The 17,159-nt window shown below is 40.1% G+C and overlaps 1 protein-coding gene across 1 annotated transcript in view; it reads right to left on the bottom strand.

Annotated features, from left to right (window-relative positions):
- The window catches only part of LOC126249154 (uncharacterized), a 325,728-nt gene that overhangs the window by 8,413 nt on the left and 300,156 nt on the right, over positions 1-17,159 (bottom strand). The gene's annotated exons all lie outside the window — the stretch shown is intronic.

Raw genomic sequence — 17,159 nt, 5'->3', positions numbered from 1 at the left:
GTAAAAGAAATTATATCTTAAGTTACTGTAACATAAATATGAATTTGTACTACTCCTTTTAAAAGTGGTTTCAAAATGAAGCCACTGGAACAGTACGTAGTTTTGACATAAAATTAATTAAATTTTAGGCCAATTTTTGCTATTATTTATGACTATAATTTGTTTGAAGTATTATGAGTTCATGGAAAGAATGCAAAATAGGATCAGGCCTGATCATGTTTTGCAATCAATGGAGTACGTCACATGCCTCAACAAGGACATTGCACAATGTTTCCAAATAATTGATGAGGCAATTATTTGCCTCGATATTCTATACGCTTGGTATCCCATATACCTAACACCAACTAATATTCAGCCAATCTGAACATTTCTTAATCAGGCAAAATGTATCATTGATAAATAAATAATAAATACATCCCTGCAACCTAGACTGCTTCTCACCTCAAGTATACTACTGGTTGCTGCACCATACTCACCATGTTTGAAAAACATTTTTACTTTAGAGTGTCAAACAATGAAAACTCCAGGTTGGAAGATCTACAATATAAGAAAAAAGATAGATTGCTACTCACCATAAAGATGGCATGTGGAGTTGCAGACAAGTATAACAAAAAGATTGTTACACATTTAGCTTTTGGCTATAACCTTCTTCAGAAAATGGAACACACACACACACACACACACACACACACACACACACATTCATTCATTCACACAAGCAAACACACCTCATGTACACATGACTGCCATTTCTGGGAGCTTGGAGTCGATGTGTATGTGAGGTGTGCTTGCTTGTATGAATGACTGTGTGTGTGGCCTTTCCTGAAGAAGGCTCTGCCTGAAAGCTAAATGTTTAACAGTCTTTTCGTTGCACCTGTCTGCAATGCAATGTGTCATCTTTACAGGAGTAGCAATGTAACTTTTGCCTTATATTGTTACTTTCGAATCTGCATGATTTTAATGAGCTTGTAATTGACCACTTTGCTGAAGAGAAGGAAAGGAGAAGGGATTTTATCTACAAACCTATTAATTAAGGTACGAGTAGTGTTTTAATTTTGTTTCATGCAGAAAATTTTAAAAATTATATACCTCAGCATAAATTTTTATATTTTAGTATTAGAGTAAAGATTGTGTTTGATAAAGGTTTCTGTTATGTTACTTATTAATACTCTAAATTATATATTTTCACCGCTCAAGAAATGTTCTGAGAAGACAAAACTTTGCATGTTATTGTTTGGACAAAATCTCTTAATCTACAGCCCACTGGTTGGCACTTTTAGTGTTGAAAATTGATATTGATTTTTGTTTTCACAGCTGAGATACATGTGTAATCTTAAGACAATGATTCATTTCCCATTTAAAAACTGATGGCTAGGTGCAGTGTCAGCCGGTAACAGCTTTATCTGCCGAAGTCATACTTCCTGATCCTTTTGCACACCACATCATGGGAAAAATGTCACATTTTGGAGAGATCTTTTGTCTGGTACATTAATTAAACTGCAAAGTTCCTTAGTACACAACAGTAAACACAAAAACCACCAAAGTCAGCACTTTAACTTTATCGAACATGTAAATCAACATGGCATCTTGTTGTTTTGCTTCTTTCAGTCACTCTGGCTATGCTACAGGTCACACACTTACCAAAGACTTCATTTAATAAAATACTAAAAATAATTACAAGTAAATATTGCAATAAACATTCCCAACTCAGATTGGAATGTATACCGCAGAGACAGGCTGGACAGTGAAGGGGGAGGCGTGTTTATAGCGATAAGAAGTGCAATAGTATCGAAGGAAATTGACGGAGATCCGAAATGTGAAATAATTTGGGTGAAGGTCACGGTTAAAGCAGGCTCAGACATGGTAATTGGATGTCTCTATAGGCCCCCTGGCTCAGCAGCTTTCGTGGCTGAGCACCTGAAGGATAATTTGGAAAATATTTCAAGTAGATTTCCCCACCATGTTATAGTTCTGGGTGGAGATTTTAATTTGCCGGACATAGACTGGGAGACTCTAACGTTCATAACGGGTGGCAGGGGCAAAGAATCCAGTGAAATTTTTTTAAGTGCTTTATCTGAAAACTACCTTGAGCAGTTAAACAGAGAACCGACTCGTGGCAATAACATATTAGACCTTCTAGTGGCAAACAGACCCGAACTATTTGAAACAGTTAATGCGGAACAGGGAATCAGCGATCATAAAGCAGTTACTGCATCGATGATTTCAGCTGTAAATAGAAATATTAAAAAAGGTAGGAAGATTTTTCTGTTTAGCAAAAGTGAGAAAAAGCAGATTTCGGAGTACCTGATGGCTCAACACAAAAGTTTTGTCTCAAGTACAGATAGTGTTGAGGATCAGTGGAAAAAGTTCAAAACCATCGTACAAAATGTGTTAGATGAGTATGTGCCAAGCAAGATCTTAAGAGATGGAAAAGAGCCACCGTGGTACAACAACCGAGTTAGAAAACTGCTGCGGAAGCAAAGGGAACTTCACAGCAAACATAAACATAGCCAAAGCCTTGCAGACAAACAAAAACTACGCGAAGCGAAATGTAGTGTGAGGGGGGCTATGCGAGAAGCGTTCAATGAATCTGAAAGTAAAGTTCTATGTACTGACTTGGCAGAAAATCCTAAGAAATTTTGGTCTTATGTCAAAGCGGTAGGTGGATCTAAACGAAATGTCCAGACACTTTGTGACCAAAATGGTACTGAAACAGAGGATGACAGACTAAAGGCCGAAATACTAAATGTCTTTTTCCAAAGCTGTTTCAGAGAGGAAGACTGCACTGTAGTTCCTTCTCTAGATTGTCGCACAGATGACAAAATGGTAGATATCGAAATAGACGACAGAGGGATAGAGAAACAATTAAAATCGCTCAAAAGAGGAAAGGCCGCTGGACCTGATGGGATACCAGTTCAATTTTACACCGAGTACGAAAAGGAACTTGCCCCCCCTTCTTGCAGCCGTGTACCGTAGGTCTCTAGAAGAGCGTAGCGTTCCAAAGGATTGGAAAAGGGCACAGGTCATCCCGTTTTCAAGAAGGAACGTCGAAGAGATGTGCAGAACTATAGACCTATATCTCTTAACGTCTACCAATTGTAGAATTTTGGAACATGTAATATGTTCGAGTATAATGACTTTTCTGGAGACTAGAAATCTACTCTGTAGGAATCAGCATGGGTTTTGAAAAAGATGATCGTGTGAAACCCAGCTTGTGCTATTCGTCCATGAGACTCAGAGGGCCATAGGCACGGGTTCTCAGGTAGATGCCGTGTTTCTTGACTTCCGCAAGGTGTTCGATACAGTTCCCCACAGTCGTTTAATGAACTAAGTAAGAACATATGGACTATCAGACCAATTGTGTGATTGGATTGAAGAGTTCCTAGATAACAGAACGCAGAATGTCATTCTCAATGGAGAGAAGTCTTCCGAAGTAAGAATGATTTCAGGTGTGCCGCAGGGGAGTGTCGTAGGACCGTTGCTATTCACAATTTACATAAATGACCTTGTGGATGACATCGGAAGTTGACTGAGGCTTTTTGCGGATGATGCTGTGGTATCTCGAGAGGTTGTAACAATGGAAAATTGTACTGAAATGCAGGAGGATCTGCAGCAAATTGACGCATGGTGCAGGGAATGGCAATTGAATCTCAATGTAGACAAGTGTAATGTGCTGCAAATACATAGAAAGAAAGATCCCTTATCATTTAGCTACAATATAGCAGGTCGGCAACTGGAAGCAGTTAATTCCATAAATTATCTTGGAGTACGCATTAGGAGTGATTTAAAATGGAATGATCATATAAAGGTGATCGTCGGTAAAGCAGATGCCAGACTGAGATTCATTGGAAGAATCCTAAGGAAATGCAATCTGAAAACAAAGGAAGTAGGTTACAGTACGCTTGCTTGCCCACTGCTTGAATACTGCTCAGCAGTGTGGGATCCATACCAGATAGGGTTGATAGAAGAGATAGAGAAGATCCAACGGTGAGCAGTGCGCTTTGTTACAGGATCATTTAGTAATCGCGAAAATGTTACGGGGATGATAGATAAACTCCAGTGGTAGACTCTGCAGGAGAGACACTCAGTAGCTCGGTATGGGCTGTTTTGAAGTTTTGAGAACATACCTTCACCGAGGAGTCAAGCAGTATATTGCTCCCTCCTACGTATATCTCGCGAAGAGACCACGAGGATAAAATCAGAGAGCTTGGAGCCCACACAGAGGCATACCGACAATCCTGTTTTACACGAACAATACGAGACTGGAATAGAAGGGAGAACCAATAGAGGTACTCAAGGTACCCTCCGCCACACACCGTCAGGTGGCTTGCAGAGTATGGATTTAGATGTAGATGTAGAATGTCCTGTTCTACTTCCAGAAACATGTTTGTGTGATGTCATGTGTCCTGTGCTGTGACTGATTGACAGATGCACACCAAGCAGATGCCATATTGATTTGTGTGTTTTTGAAGCTGAGTGCGGTATTTGGCAGTTTTTGTTTTTATATTTATATCTCAGAAAAATATGCAGTTTAGCTGATGTGCAGAATTAATGATCTTTCCAAAATGTGTCACTTTTGGTACGATTTGCTGTGAAAATGTTTTGAAATGTATGATGTCGGTGGATAAAACAGTTACCTCTGTTACAATTTAAAACAGTTTAGATGGATTCATTATTATGGGAAAAGGAATTGTTAATTATGAAACACAAATTGTTCATAACATGATGAGAATTACTTCAGGCAGAGGTGAAGGGAACAGTGAAATGCACTACGCTGAACCTTCAAACTAGGCAGGCTTCTCTTATGACCATAGATATGTGGAATTTTGTGTTCACAGCAGTAGGTTCTTGCTTCAGCAATAGCATGGCAATGATGAACTTTATTAATGATGACATGGCAAAGAGATTGTTATGAAAACTAGAAATGGCAAGTCTCTGCATTATATACATTCCAAAAGGGTACAACTCTCTTCAAAATTTAGTGAAACAGCAACTTTTCACGCCAATAGAAAATATGGACAGTGTAAAAAATCAGTTGTTGTATTGAAGGCAGTCTGACTTCCATGTTCAAATATAGATGCCAAGCAGCAGTATTCACACTATACATGGTGTCCCGTGTATGTTGACCACCCCAAATAAGTTTCTGTGCAGAATCAAACTGTAACATGTATCAAGTAAATTTGGTTTAGCTGCCATGAGAACATTAACCAGTATGACTGACTTTTTTGTACCTTTGTTCATTACAAAGATATTAACAACAGTACATCATTTTTAAATAGTATTATGTATTTTTTATTTGATAATCCACTTCCTCTCCTCAAGACTTGCTTAGAAAAGTGCCACAGTCTACCATTCAAGTAAACATCATTTTATGAAAAATTAAACACAAAACTGACTTTGACTCTCCTGCACAAGCACATAGCACAAGGTACCCTGGGTAATGTAACTCATCCACTTCCTGGAGTTTGCCAGTTGAAGTTTTGTTTCCAAACAGAAATTTGAAGTTACAATAATACTTACTTTTGAAAAACTTTCAACTTTGTTAGGATGCAGAGTTATTTGTTTTTTGACTGGCTAATTTCAAAAGGGTTTGATGTAAAAGCTTTTTAAATAATGGAACAAAGTGACATCTGTGATGTCAATAAATGTATTACAAAATTTATTCAGTGATTGTGAATTCTTTGACATCAGCTGCATTAGGTATAGACCTACTACCTATTTCTGTAACATGAAAATTTGTGCCATACCAGGACTCGAACCCAGAGTTTCCACTTATCATGAGCAGTTGCCTAAACCACTTTGGCTATCCACACACACTTCCCAGACTAATCCAAATCTCCATATGCCACACTGTATACTTCAATGATGCTCGCAACATTACTTGGATTCTCGCAACAGGGAGAATGAGACCACAGGGAGTCAAGATCAATGTTGTTATCATTGTTTTGCCCATCAACACGTGATTCAAACAGATAGTTCATTTTACAATGTATGTTCCTTCAGCCATGCACTCATGTCTGAAGAAACAGACATTGTAAAATAAACTGAAATATTCTACAACTAATAGGTATATGTTCATTACCAACATAAAACTTAAAAAAAATTATGACAAAAGCAATGAAACTAGCAAATTGTTGAAAACACAATGAGAATTACTTCAGGCAGAGGTGAAGAGAACAGTGAAATGCACTGGGTTGAGCCTTCAAACTAGGCAGGCTTCTCTTATGACCATAGATATGTAGATTTTTAAGTTCACAGCAGTAGGTACTTGCTTCACCAATAAGGTATAAGACTGTTGTCTGGAAATCATTTTAAATGATTAATTATATCATTTTGCGCTAATTACATTATTTTTCCCTTTTGAATTTCAGGATTTAAAAAAATGGAAGTGAAATTCAAGTAATCTGAAAGCCCACTAAAATGCTCCTTTTGAGTTGTGTGATGCCTATGATGTCACTGGCTAGCTCGCTGCTCCTACTGTCATAAAGCTCATTCACAGTGATATCTTGTTTTAGAAGTTACATTTCAACAAATGGGTTATAAATGGTGTGTTGTACCGCACTGTACAAACATATCTACAAAAACTCCTGAAAAATTGTTTTTGAGTGTTCCAAAGAATGAGAAGATGCACAATAAGTCATTGCGCTTTACAAAGAAATGCCACCACGCCAATGCACAAATTCCCTAACTTAAGAATGTCCTGCACTCTGAAGTTAACTTCCAAGATATGCTTTCCCACTGTTGCAAGGAAGGACAGCACCATCCAATGAAATTAAACTTACAGTGAAAATTCGAAGAATTAACTGTTGTTATATACAACACTTTGTGTTCACTTTGGCAGCTCAGTTGATGGACTACAATAGTTAACAATCAGTCATCCATAGGTCAATGCTTCAAATCCTGTCTGAAGGAATATTTTAACTTATTTGTAAACGTCTTAATAATCCTCTCACATGAAAACGAAATCACATTTCCAAATCTTCACAACAATGGTCAGAAACATAGCATTGTTAAGTTTTCCTTGCTGTTTACATACACTTGTAATCGCAACCTCTGTTCACACACGTCACCTTCAAGAAAATTTCCAGTTAATGTGACCAAACACTTTTCACTCTATTGGACACAATCCTTTTTTCATCTCTGTAGTGTTCACGTGGGGTCCAATCCTTTTTTCATCTTTGTAGTGTTCACGTGGGGTCCTTATCATTTAAAGTTTCATCATCTTACACAAATATAAAAAGTAAGTCTGCTTCACATATTGATGTTAGTTTCCACTCAAAAATATCACAGCCCTTACGTTTCTGTCAGCTGCATGTTTTATATTTCTCCGCACACAAAACCTCATTCATCTACATCTACATACATACTCCGCAATCCACCATACGGTGCGTGGCGGGGGGTACCTGGTACCACAACTAGCATCTTCTCTCCCTGTTCCACTCCCAAACAGAACAAGGGAATAATGACTGCCTATATGCCTCTGTACGAGCCCTAATCTCTCTTATCTTATCTTTGTGGTCTTTCTGCAAAATATAAGTTGGTGGCAGTAAAATTGTACTGCAGTCAGCCTCAAATGCTGGTTCTCTAAATTTCCTCAGTAGTGATTCACGAAAAGAACACCTCATTTCCTCCAGAGACTCCCACCCGAGTTCCTGAAGCATTCCCGTAACACTCGCGTGATGATCAAACCTACCAGTAACAAATCTAGCAGCCCGCCTCTGAATTGCTTCTATGTCCTCCCTCAATCGGAAATGATAGGGATCCCAAATGCTCGAGCAGTGTTTTATAAGCGGTCTCCTTTACAGATGAACCACATCTTCCCAAAATTCTACCAATGAACCGAAGACGACTATCCAACTTCCCCACTACTGCCATTACATGCTTGTCCCACTTCATATCGCTCTGCAGTGTTACGCCCAAATATTTAATCGACGTGACTGTGTCAAGTGCTACACTACTAATGGAGTATTCAAACATTACAGGGTTCTTTTTCCTATTCATCTGCATTAATTTACATTTATCTATATTTAGCCGACTCACTAGCGCCGGGTGAGGAGCTGCTGCAGCTGCTGTTTGTGCACATTTTGCGACAAGAGAGGAAGAAGAATGACCAGCCGCGGCAAGGGAGGTAAGGGGCTCGGCAAGGGTGGCGCCAAGCGGCATCACAAGGTGCTGCGCAACATCCAGGGCATCACGAAGCCCGCTATCCGCCGCCTGGCTTGCAGGGGCGGCGTGAAGCGCATCTCGGGTCTGATCTACGAGGAGACCCGCGGAGTGCTGAAGGTGTTCCTGCAGAACGTGATCCGCGACGCGGTGACGTATACTGAGCACGCCAAGCGCAAGACTGTGATAGCCATGGATGTGGTGTATGCCCTGAAGAGGCAGGGGAGCACCCTGTATGGTTTCGGCAGTTAGGCGCAGCCGCTGTGCTGTGCTGTGTGTATGCTTCGCGCATCGCTCTTTTTACAGCAGCATGGATCTCCACTAACTTTTGCCTGTCCTCATTCTCCTGATCTTTCTTGTACCGCGAGTGCAACTGTCTTTGCTTCCTGAGCATTCTCTGAATTGCGCTGCTAAACCACAGTTGGTCTTTTCGGCCCGTAACCCACTTTTTCGGCACATACTTCTCCAATGCGTGTTTTACAATGTGTTTAAAATTTGCCCATAATTCTTCCACGTCCATCGTACCAGAAGTAAACGAAGTCAATTCGTTTACTATGTGGGATGCTAACAACTGCTTATCTGCTCTTTCTAGTAAGAATACTCTCCTAGCCTTTTTGACCGACTTTTTAACTTTCGTAACCATAGTCATAATGACAACATCATGATCACTAATCCCTGTCTCAACACTGACACCGTCGATGAGGTCTGGTCTGTTCGTGGCTACCAGATCTAAAATATTTCCATTACGCATTAGCTGTCGATTTAGCTGCTCAAGACAGTTTTCGGATAATGTGTTCAAAAGTAATTCACACGATGGCTTGTCTGTACTACCTGTAATGAATCCATAGACATCCCAGTCTATACTAGGTAGGTTGAAGTCGCCTCCGACTAATATAGCATGATCTGGGTACTTCTGCGATACAGAGTGTAGACTCCCTTTGAATGATTCTAGAATTGTCATGGTGGAACCTGGTGGCCGGTAATAACACCCAACCATTAACTTTATTTCTCCTAGCCCTGTTAAACGTGTCCAGGTAACTTCACAATCAGACTCTACTTCGACCTCAGTAGACACAATATTTTTGTCAACTGCAATGAAGACATCACCTCCTACGGTGTCTAATCTGTCTTTCCGATACATGTTCCAACCCTCACTAAATATTTCAGAACTTCCTATCTCAGGGTTCAGCCAGGTCTCAGTCCTGAGAATAATTTGCGCGCCACACGCTTGTCATACACCTCATTGTAGTGTGGGTGTGATGAGAGAGGCCAGCATAGGCAAATCCTAAAGGGCTTCCCTATGCCGCTGCTGCCGAAGATGACAGCATTGTCTTACTACAGTGCCAGCAGTGCAAGAGTTATATTAGACAGAACTGTGTAGCAAAGTTTAGAGTCCCTTGTACACTGAGAGAAGAGACTATTATTCTGTACTGTATCGACTGATATGTTAGAGCTCAGTGGCAATGGCAAATATACACAGACAGTCCTGAGGCCACGGATCGTTTCAAAGTTAAATATTTCATCTTGTTCAAGTTACAGCATTAAGTATGTTTGTGCTTCAAAAAGTTACGTTAAGATGCATATTCATAACATGTCTTTGAACCAATGATCTCATAACAATAACAACAATAATAAATATGAACATAACATCAGCACCATTTCACAATTAAGTTATTCAGCTTTTAATGCAAACATTTTAGGTTATACAAATTGTGAGTGCCACATTTACATGGCAGTTTGGTCACACCGCATACAACTTGGCCTTACCTTTCACGTTTCGTAATAACAACATATATCACAACCGAAACAAATTTTCAGTATTATTAAGTTATTTTTGGCACACTGAAGACATAATATAATTTTTATCTGGTAAAAACTGTTGGCATATGGACAGATGCAGCCAACTGCACAGAATGTTGCATTCAGGTTACCACGTAATCGTGACTTATTTAGTTTCCTAATCGAAAAGAGGTCTTCCACAAAAATATGTTGATCAGAACATTGTAGCAGTTTTGCAACCTCATTATGGAGACATGAAAACTTTACCTGAAGAAATCAACATAGACATCCTGGACAGTTTTAACATAAAAGGATTTGTCATTAAAACAGGTCAATCAGTTATACCTGTACATTCACAGGGACACTTTCAAGTGAAACAGCAAACAGTCTTGAAAACAGCTCAAGAACAAATGGAAATTTGGCAGTGTCCTCAAAATATTTCGGAAACTATCCTTGCCATTCTTTCAAGGCCACAGTGAATTCTTCAAACCTCACATTTTCTTCAGTGGCAGTGAACTTATGGAACTTGGCTGGGTTTGTCAGAATGTGTTCCTCCTATAACACAATTTTCTTTTTAACTGCATCCCCATCAAATCAGAAAGAAGTGTCCACTTAAAATGCAAGGCCTGCAATCCATTCCAGACATTCTACTTTTTGTTCTTCACTCGTTCTTCCTTCACAAATTCAACAATAGCGAGTTTTAAGTCAAGAAATCATTCCAGCATGTGTCCTGACTTAACCTACATACTTTGCAGTAATATATAAATTTTCATACTGTCCATTCAATGCCATCAACAACTATTACAACTGATAAAGGAATAATATGTGCGACTTCAGAAATTTTGCTATTCATGCTGCCAATTTTTTCACATGCTGCATGCCTGCAAATTTAGCACAAAGTGCTTCCTGATGTACAGAACAAGGAATCCTGTCTGTCAATCATCGTAAATTTTTGTTCTTTCATTGCCACCTAAATCTTTAAATTCTTTCTGCATGGTATTGTAGTGTCATCTCATAGCAAATTTGTAGTGCCCATTGCTTATGCAACTGCATAAGATACACTGGGAATTCTCACCCCTCTCTTCTCTCAGTCCCATTCAGTTTTAAAGATTGTGATGATAGATCACTAGACTGTCCCTTTTTGTGCAAACTGCCACTGGACCTATGACGGTCCTTCATACCGTGAACAAATAGCAGAAGGTAAACAGAGCTGAAGAGAGTTGTAACAAACAAAAAATGCCACACTGCAATACTCAATGAAGTGCCATGCTGTTGTGGGTACTTCCAAAATGGACATAGCAAAGCTGAGACAGGCCAGGTCTTCGCCCGCACACAGCCCACACACTACGTCTGTGTGAAGTTCAGCATGTCACGGCCGCCTCTGTTGTACACTTCCCACTCACCAGACATGTATTTCATTTTAATTTCTTTAGTATTTTCTTTCTAGTTTTGGAACAGAGAAACACCACCATTATCATGTATGTCACTGCATGACCATCACATATGCTGCAATACATTTTAAATTTCCATCACACCACTTTTCACAGATTGAGACATAATTATATTAAACATTTGGATAAACACAAGATGAAATGAATTCCATAATGAACCAACCAGCACACGACACACCACCAGTCACATAACATCTACACATCAATTTGCAGTCACCTTATTTCCTTAAGGCTTGTTATTTCATTCCTCTATCCTACCGGATATAAGCCCACACACATTCATAGATATGCAGGTGGCATAAATCTTTGTTTGAGCAGTTTGTGTAAGAGCCAATACAACCTTCAATAATTCTGATACAAATTACCAGTTTAATTTTATCTTGGTGGAATTCCTGACAAGTTCTTAGTAGAATTTGAACTGAAGCAGCACTGCACTTAGCAATTATTTATTGAATATGCTTTGAACAAAAAACACAGAGAACATACGTCATGTCCATTTATATGGTGATTAGCAGAAATAGCAGAACATCTGTTTATATTGTCAGATATCAACCAGAATACTGGGTTGAATAACTTTCTGCTTTAATAATTATGGTCCTATTGGTAACGGAGTACTTTTACCTTCCAGTGTGTGAGTTTATTCAGCCAACCAGTAATGGCAGTAGCAACAATCTGGAAGCAAAATGATATGCTATCATTCACCTGTAACTATATCAAATATTGTGCCTTAAAATCATGAAGGGTTTGCTATTGTTCCCACTACTCAAATATGTACACTCCTGGAAATTGAAATAAGAACACCGTGAATTCATTGTCCCAGGAAGGGGAAACTTTATTGACACATTCCTGGGGTCAGATACATCACATGATCACACTGACAGAACCACAGGCACATAGACACAGGCAACAGAGCATGCACAATGTCGGCACTAGTACAGTGTATATCCACCTTTCGCAGCAATGCAGGCTGCTATTCTCCCATGGAGACGATCGTAGAGATGCTGGATGTAGTCCTGTGGAACGGCTTGCCATGCCATTTCCACCTGGCGCCTCAGTTGGACCAGCGTTCGTGCTGGACCTGCAGACCGCGTGAGACGACGCTTCATCCAGTCCCAAACATGCTCAATGGGGAACAGATCCGGAGATCTTGCTGGCCAGGGTAGTTGACTTACACCTTCTAGAGCACGTTGGGTGGCACGGGATACATGTGGACGTGCATTGTCCTGTTGGAACAGCAAGTTCCCTTGGCGGTCTAGGAATGGTAGAACGATGGGTTCGATGACGGTTTGGATGTACCGTGCACTATTCAGTGTCCCCTCGACGATCACCAGTGGTGTACGGCCAGTGTAGGAGATTGCTCCCCACACCATGATGCCGGGTGTTGGCCCTGTGTGCCTCGGTCGTATGCAGTCCTGATTGTGGCGCTCACCTGCACGGCGCCAAACACGCATACGACCATCATTGGCACCAAGGCAGAAGCGACTCTCATCGCTGAAGACGACACGTCTCCATTCGTCCCTCCATTCACGCCTGTCGCGACACCACTGGAGGCGGGCTGCACGATGTTGGGGCGTGAGCGGAAGACGGCCTAACGGTGTGCGGGACCGTAGCCCAGCTTCATGGAGACGGTTGCGAATGGTCCTCGCCGATACCCCAGGAGCAACAGTGTCCCTAATTTGCTGGGAAGTGGCGGTGCGGTCCCCTACGGCACTGCGTAGGATCCTACGGTCTTGGCGTGCATCCGTGCGTCGCTGCGGTCCGGTCCCAGGTCGACGGGCACGTGCACCTTCCGCCGACCACTGGCGACAACATCGATGTACTGTGGAGACCTCACGCCCCACGTGTTGAGCAATTCGGCGGTACGTCCACCCGGCCTCCCGCATGCCCACTATACGCCCTCGCTCAAAGTCCGTCAACTGCACATGCGGTTCACGTCCACGCTGTCGCGGCATGCTACCAGTGTTAAAGACTGCGATGGAGCTCCGTATGCCACGGCAAACTGGCTGACACTGACGGCGGCGGTGCACAAATGCTGCGCAGCTAGCGCCATTCGACGGCCAACACCGCGGTTCCTGGTGTGTCCGCTGTGCCGTGCGTGTGATCATTGCTTGTACAGCCCTCTCGCAGTGTCCGGAGCAAGTATGGTGGGTCTGACACACCGGTGTCAATGTGTTCTTTTTTCCATTTCCAGGAGTGTATAATTAAACCATTTGTGTCATCTGATGAGCCTACCTCATCATGCCACTCTCGGGTGTTGTAACACTATTACTGATATACCTATAATGCTCTTATGCAACCTCTTTGTCTGTTTTTACTTAATGTGACTTCTGTATAACTACACTCTTTGATGTATCATTGATGTAAATGTTTTATTCTTTATTATATTATTCTTTATTCTATTATTCTTTATGATAATTTATGTAATTGTATTTAATGTGTGGATGTAATTTCAAAAGTAATGTACTGTAGAAGAATGTAAAAGTTAAAACTTTAATTGTAAATTGTAATACTGGCTCATGCACAGGGAAAGTAGGTTTGTAATCATGTAAAACTCAGAGGTAAGTCCCTCCACAATGGAACTGGCTAGGCGGCAATAGATAAGATGGATCTGGCGGTTGAACTGCAAGACTCCTGTGTGGCATGAGTTAGTTGGTTGCTAGCAGGCAAAGGGTGAATCCAACATTAAGAAGAGAATTTTTTGAATATCGCAGGAGAATGACACCACAACCACCTTCATCTCAAATTATTGGTTGAGTACTGTATAACTGCATGAACCAGTTATGTGGTTTCGTTTTCAATAACAATTTTGTGTTCTGTAAATTTTGAGCTGAGCCACCGTATTTTATCCTTAGTCGTTTACCTAGACAGAGTCCTATCCCAAGAGCTATGATAAATCTGAGTATCCTAACTTACTGAACTCAAAAGTAATAATATTCTCTAACAAAAGTTAATATACTTTGTGGAGTTGTAAAGTACATAATTATTTAGTGAGCAGAAGATTCAAAACACACCACACAGTTTTCATAAATGGAGAGAAGAATTTTTATCAAAGTATGATTACTAAGAGAAGACTTTAAGTATTCAGTTCACAGATTCTTCTTACTGAAACAATAGTGTTTACAATTTTATGTGTTATGTAGTTAATAGTGTTTCCCATATTGTGTTGTCAATAAATTGTGCAATCAAGAATAAACAACTGGCTACAAATATTCAAGCTATATTAGAGTCAAGTATCACATCTTCCATCTCAGCTAAACAGATAAGGAAGTTAATATTCCTTGAGAATGCGAATAATAATCAGTAAAAAAGATGCACTTACTTTATAGCTATTTCAATAGCAGTAATTTCCTATAATGAAACCGACAGAAGAAAATCTTGTCCACGTCAGTAGTTCTCCATTGTTGGTAACCATTTACCAATAATTATCATTAGCTTCCCAAAGTAATGTACAGACAGTAAGTGTTATTAAGAGCCGGTTGTAGCCTAAACACTTTAATACTCCTCCTATGTATTTAAAGTCAAATCACTGGTACATTAACTGCTAAATTTTGCTACTGTCTTATGTCTTAACAGCAAAACAGATGTTCAGAATCAAGTAAAGCCAACCCCAATAGCTAATTTTCTTTATGAACCATACTAGTACTGGGTACAACTTTGCCTAATTAGGATGGCAACCATTTCCTTTTATGTAATTACAGTTTACCTGAGTACTAACAAAACCTTGGTTCGATTCCTGTTTATCTTGCTACTGCTTCCCTTCAGTAGAAATCTTTATGGAAATAAAGTTAGTCCAATATCTTTCCATTATGCAAGATCGGGGTCAAAGAAATACCTTTTCAAAGTAATAACATTATTGTCATACTATTAATTTAATAGTAGCCAATAGTGTTATAGTTACAACTCTAGGATGGTCTGTAGGTGTGAAACCAACCTTCTAAAACAAAAACAGGTGGATAAATGGAAATTTAAAGCAAGGAAGTATGAGATGGAAGAGGGAAAAAAATCTATGATGACATGTTACCAACTTCGTAACCATTTTTGGAAACCACCATCCTGGATGCAACTCAATTTTCAAATGGAAAGAGGTTACACAAGGAAAAAATGATGTCCTTCATTTGAGAATAATTTTATTCATTCTCAAGTGATGTTGCATTTTGTACAGAACAAGGCAAATGCTGGTGACAACACATAAAGGCTACAGGATGTGTTCACCATGTTGTCCAGCATGTTGTAAGGCTGTTGTTATTTGCTGCATCCATTTCTCATGACTTTTAATCAATGGATGTATGAGAATGCAAATGCAAGCAACAACAATCCACATTTTGGGGTGCATAAGGTTCTTAAATCATCACCGCATACACAATTATCCTCACATGTCCCAACATACATAAATATAATGGACTGATAATACAGGGGACATGGCAGTCACTTCACAGGACCCCTATGACCTATCCATCTCCAGAGTAACTATACATCCAAGTATGCCTAGATAGCTAGCTGAAAGTTAGTTGGAAATGTTCTGTTTTCAGTCAGCAGTGATGGCAAAACTTCTTTGTCTAACAACTGCAGCTTTTAGTGTACACTGGATGAGGAAGAGCCCAACAATTCAAGATCATATTCCACACCAAACCATCACTTTTGTGGGGCCAACTACCTTCAATGAATCCATCAAGTGAGGGTTGATATCTGGTCAGTATCTGTGACTCTGTTTACTTACCTCTCTATTCACAGAGATATTAGCTTCATCTGTAAAGTCAGCGAGAAAACAAAAGTTTCCCTCCAGTTTGCACCAAGCAAGGTGGTTAGCACACTGAATTCACAACTGGAAGGATGACAGTTTAAATCTGCATCTGACAATCCTGATTTAGGTTTTCCATGATTTCCCTCAATCACTCAAATCAAATGCCAGGATGGTTCCTTCAAAAGGACATGGCCTATTTCCTTTGCCATCCTTGAAACAATCTAAGCTTGTGCTCTGTGTGTAATGACCTCATTGCAGATAGGATGTTAATTCCTAATCTTCCTTCCTTCTTTCTAGCTTGCATGTCACCCACTCTGCAAGCTGAGCCCGAATGTCTAAATCATTCTCAGTGAGTGGTAACATTTTCAGTTTGTAAGGGTGAAATTCATGCATGGCCAGAATTCTAATTAATGATGTACAGCTGACCCCAGTTTCCTAAAGATGTGGTAATTTCTGCATTCTGGACTATTACTGAAAAATGCCAGTACAGAAGTCAATTTTGCTTCATCTGCAGTCACTTTCGATTGCCAGCTAACAGTTTGCCTCTGACAGACCAGTTTCACAAAATTCTGTAGAAAGTTTCACCACCACACTGTGGGTAATGGGTGGTCTGTCTGAATTGCGTTGAGTAAAATCCTCTACAATAACATGGGTGCTCCTTTCTACTCACACAAGAATATTTCAATGCATTCATCTTGTGTTAACACAATCAGTTTTCAAGTCACTTGAAGAAAGAAATGTCAGTCATAACTCATGAATAAATAAAGTTACGTTCAACTGGAATGCACCATTGTTTTTGTCTTGTAATTCTCCATCTGTCTGATATGTGATATAACACCCTCTATTTTACATTTCAAAATTGCGAGTTGCATCCAAGATGGCAGTTTCCAAAATGGATGGCTTGTTATAATATAACCTCACTGGTTTTCCACCTCTCACATCTCATACTATTTGGCTTTAAGTTTCTGTTCATCCATCTGATTTTGTTTAAGAAGTGTGGCAAGTCGCCCAATGTGGCGTCGACT

Source organism: Schistocerca nitens, chromosome 3 (genome assembly GCF_023898315.1).
Source record: "Schistocerca nitens isolate TAMUIC-IGC-003100 chromosome 3, iqSchNite1.1, whole genome shotgun sequence".
Lineage (NCBI taxonomy): Eukaryota > Metazoa > Arthropoda > Insecta > Orthoptera > Acrididae > Schistocerca > Schistocerca nitens.
This window is presented reverse-complemented; position numbering and strand designations above follow the sequence as displayed.